This window comes from Myotis brandtii, unplaced genomic scaffold, assembly GCF_000412655.1.
Source record: "Myotis brandtii unplaced genomic scaffold, ASM41265v1 scaffold527, whole genome shotgun sequence".
NCBI lineage: Eukaryota > Metazoa > Chordata > Mammalia > Chiroptera > Vespertilionidae > Myotis > Myotis brandtii.
Genome location: NW_005369924.1, coordinates 383,343 through 389,815, shown reverse-complemented (window position 1 = coordinate 389,815; position 6,473 = coordinate 383,343).

Sequence of the window (6,473 nt, the reverse complement as noted above, 5' to 3'; positions counted from 1 at the left end):
GCTTCCTTCTTGCTTGAGTGTGATCTCAGCTACAATAATCCTCACTAAATCAACCAAAAGGTAATTATTTGGTATTTTCTCACCTTTATGTTCCCCATGCAGTGGAGGTCTATCGCCTCTCATTTTGACTTTTAAATTTTAAGTTAACAAGGAATTTTCTGGTTATGTTACTCATGTTACAGGAGAGCAGCCTGTGTCAGAGGTGGCTCTTCTGTTGTTGGCTCTTGTCAGCTTGTGATAAGTGATGGCCAGCAGTGTTGAAGCAAAACAAGTAAATTTACTAAGGAAGTAAAGCAAGCAACTCTATTAAGAATACACTTGGCAGTAAGTACAAGCAGGCAGCTCAGCTAGTCTGATCATCTTGCCTGGTGGGGGTTAAAGGGTTTTATATGTCCCCCATCCCCCATAGGTTTCAAGATAGACTAGATTTCAAAGTTCCCCTTTTACCTTGTTGCAGCTTTCTGGAGAACTTATGAGAACATCTGGCAATTTTATCTTGGCAAGTCCCAAGACTGCTGACTTCTTTGTTCAGTGGGTGATATAAATTCCCCTTTCTCTTCCTCCTGCCCTAGCAGCTATAATTACTGCTTAACATCCCCCCATGATACCTGGTATCACAATATCTTGTATTGTGATACATCCAAATGCTTTTTGGATGTTGTTATTTACCCCCAAGACTTCATCTGTCCTTAGGTTTAACTTGCACAATTTGGATTGCTTGGGTCTTTGTTCTCTTTGCCCAGGCCAGGGTGATTTAAACTACGTATTTTCTGGCTAGGGAGGAGAGTTATACACCGTTGGCTCTCAAGTGTCCTTAGCTGGGGAAGATATGGTCTTGCAATTCACAAGCTAGCTGCAAGCTTCCCAAACTGTTTGGGAAGCTTGCAGCTAGCCTTGGCCTTATTTTATTTTCTTGTCTCAGTTTCCCCATTTCACTTGCCCAGGAATTTTCCTCACTTTTTACTATCCTGCCACACTCACATTATTTCTATTAATTTCACTGTGGTTTGAGTATACTGTAAATCATTTTTGACCTTTGATATTAGTTGAAACCTGCTTTATAACTGAGTTTATGGTCTATTTGGTAAAGCATTCATGTACATTTGAAAGTAATAGTTAATTTGCAAATATTTGATTCAGTATTCTGTTTATATTAATTAGCTGTGGGGACCATATTCAGAGTATTATGGATGCTCAAGGCCAATTGGAGTACAGGGGCCCAGTTTAGAGTACGCCAGATGTTCAAGGTGACTCTGAGTGTGGGAATCTTAATCAGGGTGTCCAAGGACTATACACAGGTGCAAGAGCAAGGCCACAGTAATCTGTATGTACACTGTGCAAATGTGCCCTTCTATAACCCAAAAGCCTGAGGTCACTATTTGTAAAGAAGCTTCTCTTGTCCAAGTATTATAAAGTTGTTATTGACCAGCCAGAGGCGGCTGCTCCTATGTAAGGCTGGAATGCTTAGTGTGAGGCTATTGCATTATGGGTAAAATGTATTACTGACCAGCAGGCTGCTGCTGTGGGTACAGAGGTGGCTAACTGCTGTGTGGGAAAGATGTATTGTCACCTAGTTGGTATGTGGCTACTGTATGGGACTTTGCTTTGAAGAACTGTTTTGTCTAATGGCTCCTTGTTAGCAATGGCTACATGGCCACTGGCTTCTATAACAAAGACTTTCTCATATACTCACAACTTATCATGGCTTCTCCATTGGAGTTCCAACATTAGCACAAATTAGTTACGTTATTGTTGAAATGTTTGATATACTTACTAACATTGTATGCACTTTTTCTATGATTTACTGAGAAAAATGTGTTAAAATGTATAAATGTATTATGGAATTATTTATTTTGTTTTAATATTTAACTTTTATCTCATATATTTTGAAGGGTTTTTGCTAAGTATATTTACATTTAATATTATCTCTTCCACTCAAAATGCTTCTTTTATTGTTATATAATTATTAATGTTTTTATGTTAATATTATTACAACAGTATTATTTTGGTTTAGCAATAGTATAATGTAACTTTGTCAGTTTTCTTTTAATCATCATCATTTAATTGGAGTATTTAGTCTTTTTTTTTTTTTAAATATATTTTATTGATTTTTTACAGGGAGGAAGGGAGAGAGATAGAGAGTCAGAAACATTGATCAGCTGCCTCCTGCACATCTCCTACTAGGGATGTGCCCGCAGCCCAGGCACATGCCCTCGACCGGAATCGAACCTGGGACCTTTCAGTCCGCAGGCCGATGCTCTATCCACTGAGCCAAACCGGTTTCAGCTAGTCTTTTTATATTTCCTGAAATTAGTGGTATGATCATGCTTATTTCTTTTCTTTGTTTTTCTTTCTAAGTTTCTCATCTCTTTCATTTAATTTATCTAGTTTTCTCTATGAGTTACTTTTTAAAAAATTATATTATTATGCTTTTAATGATCATTTTAGAAACTACAGTAGATATACAAATGACTATTTTAGTTTGTTCATATATAATAAAGTCTCTTTTTCACTGTTTGCCACAATAGCTATGTGGTGAGAAAATTTCATTGCAATACTCTTCAGAAATGAATTTTGTACATCACTTCAAATGTGTTTCTTGTTTGCCTAAGAGTTATTAAAACTAATGCTTATGCTGTTGTTGAAATTTTTAAAACATATTTGTATTGACTTCAGAGAGGAAGGGAGAGGGAGAGAGAGATAGAAACAACAACACTGATAGAGAGCCATGGATCAGCTGCCTCCTGCACATCCCACAGTGGAAATTGAGCCCACAACGTTGGCATGCGCCCTGACTTGGAATCGTACCATGACCTCTGGGTTCATAGGTCGATGTTCAACCCCTGCGCCACACCAGCTGGGCTTATATATATTTTCATTGATGTTATCAATGTTAGTGGTATTTCGATATTTTAGTATTAGAATATAGGTTAAATATATGTTATAAAACTATATTTTTATTGTTTAAAGAATTACAAATAGTAGTACATATGTCTCCTTTTCCCCCATTGACTTCCCCCCAGCTTCCTCCATATACCGGCACATGCCCTTACTCCCCTAGTATCTGTGATCATTGGTTATGCTTATATGCATGCATACAAGTCCTTACCCCACTCCCCAACCCTCCCCTGTCTTCCTGCTAAAGTTTGACAGTCTATTTGATGCTTTTTTGTTTCTGTATCTATTTTTGTTCATCAGTTTATGATGTTCTTTATATTCCACAAATGAGTGAGATCATGGGTTATTTATCTTTCTCTGACTGGCTTATTTTGCTTAGCATATGCTCTATAGTTCCATCCATGTTGTTGCAAATGATAAGAATTCTATCCTTTTTACAATAGTGTAGTATTCCATTGTGTAGATGTACCACAGTTGTCCAATCCACTCATTTGCTGATGGGCACTTAGGCTGTTTCTAAATCTTAGCTATTGTAAATTTTGCTGCTATGAACATAGGAGTGCATATATCCTTTCTGGTTGATGTTTCTGATCTTGAGATATATTCTTAGAAGTGGGATTACTGGGTCAAAGGGAAGTTCCATTTTTAATTTTTTGAGGATACACCACATTGTTTTACACAGTGGCTGCACCAGTCTGCATTCTCACCAGCAGTGCAAGAGGGTTTCTTTCTCTCCACAACCCCCCAGAACTTCTTGATTGTTGATTTGTTGATGATAATCATTCTGACAGGTGTGGGATGGTACCTCATTGTTGCTTTGATTTGTATCTCTTGGATGATTACTGACTTTGAGCATATTTTCATATGTCTCTGGGCCTTCTGTATGTCCTCTTTAGAAAAGGGTCTATTTAGGTCCCTTGCCCATTTTTTGATTGGATTGTTTACCTTCTTTTTGTTAAGTTGTATGAGTTCCCTATCAATTTTGGAGATAAAACCCGTATCGGAGATAACATTGGCAAATATTTTTCCCATGCAGTGGGCTTTCTTCTTGTTTTGTAGATGGTTTCTTTTACTGTGCAAAAGCTTTTTCTTTTCATGTAGTCCCATTTGTTTATTTTCTCCTTAATTTTCATTGCCCTAGGAGCTCTATCGGTAAAGATTTTGCTAGGACAAATGTCTGCTATTTTGCTGCCTATGGCTTCTTCTAAGATTTTTATAGTTTCATGTCATACGTTTAAGTCCTTTATCAATTTTGAGTTTCTATTTGTGTGTGGTGTAATTTGGTGATCTAGTTTCATTTTTTTGCATGTATGTGTCAAATTTTCCCAATGCCATTTATTAAAGAGACTGTCTTGACTCCATTGTAAGCTCTTGTCTCCTTTGTCAAATATTAATTGAGCATAATGGTTTGGGTCGATTTCTGGGTTGTCTGTTCTTTTCCATTGGTCTATATGTCTGTTCTTGTGCCAGTACCAGTACCAGGCAGTTTTGAGAACAGTAGCTTGATATCTGGCATTGTGATCCCTCCAACTTTGTTCTTCTTTCTGAAGATTGTTACAGCTATTCGGGGTCTTTTTTATTCTAGATGAATTTTTGGAGAGCTTGTTCTAACCCTTGAAAGTATGCCATTGGTATTTTAATGGGCATTGAATTGAATTTATAGATTGCTTTGGGTAGGATGGACATTTTAATGATATTGATTCTACCAATTCATGAACATTGTATCTTCTTCCATTTGTTTATGTCTTCCTCTATCTCTTTTATCAGCGTCTGTTAATTTTTTGTGTACAGGTCCTTTGTCTCCTTGGTTAAATTTATTCCTAGATATCTTAATTTATTTTGTTGCAATGGTGAATAAGATTTAATTTTTAGTTTCTTTATGTTCCTTCATTATTGGTGTATAAAAAAGCCATACATTTTTGGGTGCTAATTTTGCATCCTGCTACATTGCCGAATTCATTTATTAAGTCTAGTAGTTTTTTGATGGAGTCTTTAGGGTATTCTATGTACAAACTCTTGTTATCTATGAATAATGACCATTTTATTTCTTCTTTTCCAATTTGAATGCCATTTATTTCTTCTTCTTTTTTGATTGCCATGGCTAGTCCTTCTAGTACTATGTCAAATAGGAATGGTGAGAGTGGGCATCCCTGTCTTGTTTCTGTTCTTAGGGGAAATGGTTTTAGTTTTTGCCCATGAGTATGATGTTGCCTGTAGGTTTGTCATATGTGGCTTTTATTATGCTGAGGTATGATCCTTCTATTCCCACCGTGCTGAGATTTTTTATCAAGAAAAGGTGTTGGATTTTGTCAAATGCTTTTTCTGTATCGATTGATATGATTATATGGTTTTTATCTCTCAATTTGTTTATGTGGTGTATCACGTTTGTTGATTTTTGGATATTGTTCCATCATTGCATCCCTGGAATACATCCCACTTGGTCATGGTGAATGACCTTTCTAATGTAATGTTGGACTCGATTTGCTAGAATTTTCTTGAGAATTTTGGCATCTATGTTTTGAGGGATATTGGCCTGTAATTCTCTTTCTTTTTATTGTTTTTATCTTTTTGGGGGGATTAAGGTAATGCTGGCTTCATAAAAAGAACTTGGAAGTGTTCCTTCCTCTTGAGTTTTTTTGAATAGTCTGAGGAGAATAGATTTTGGTGTTTCTTTGAATGTTTGATAAAACTCCTCTCTGAAGCCCTCAGCTCCAGGGCTTTTGTTTATTGGAAATTTTTTGATTACTGCTTCAATTTCCTCCATGTTAGAGGCCTATTCAGATTTTTTATTCTTCCTGATTGAGTTTGGGAAGATCAGAGTTTTCTAGGAATATGTCCATTTCTTTTAGGTTGACCAGTTTTTTTAGAATATAGTTGCTCACAGCATTATTTTTTTAAAAACGATTCTTCATTTTCTGTGGGGTCTGTTGTAATTCCACCTCCTTCATTTCTGATTTTGGTTATTTGGGTCTTCTCTCTTTGCTTCTTGGTGAGCCTTGCTAGAGGTTCATCAATTTTGTTTATCCTTTCAAAGAACCAGCTCTTGGTTTCATTTATTTTTTGTATTTTTTTTTCGGTCTCTATGTCATTTATTTCCAATCTGATGTTTATTATTTCCTTCCTTCTGCTCACTCTGGGCTTTTCTTGTTGCTCTATTTATAATTCTTCACGTTGCAGAGATAGGTGGTTTATTATCAGTTTTCCTTTGCTGTTGTTGTTGTTGTTGTTGTTGTTGTTTTAGGTAGGTCTGTAATGCTATGAACTTCCCTCTCAGGACTGCTTTCACTGTGTCCCATTGATTTTGGATTGTTGTGTTTTCATTGTCATTTCTTAAAAGGATGCTTTTTATTTCTTCTTTGATCTCTTTGGTAACCTAATCATTGTTTAATAGCATGGTATTTATCCTCCAAGTGTTTGAATTTTTGTCATTGTTTTTATTGTAGTTTATTTATAGTATTATACCATTGTGATATGAGTAGATGCTTGATATGATTTTAATCTTCTTGAATTTGGAGAGACTTTGCCTATGTCTCAATATGTGTTCTATTTTTGAAAATGTCCCATGTGCACTTGAG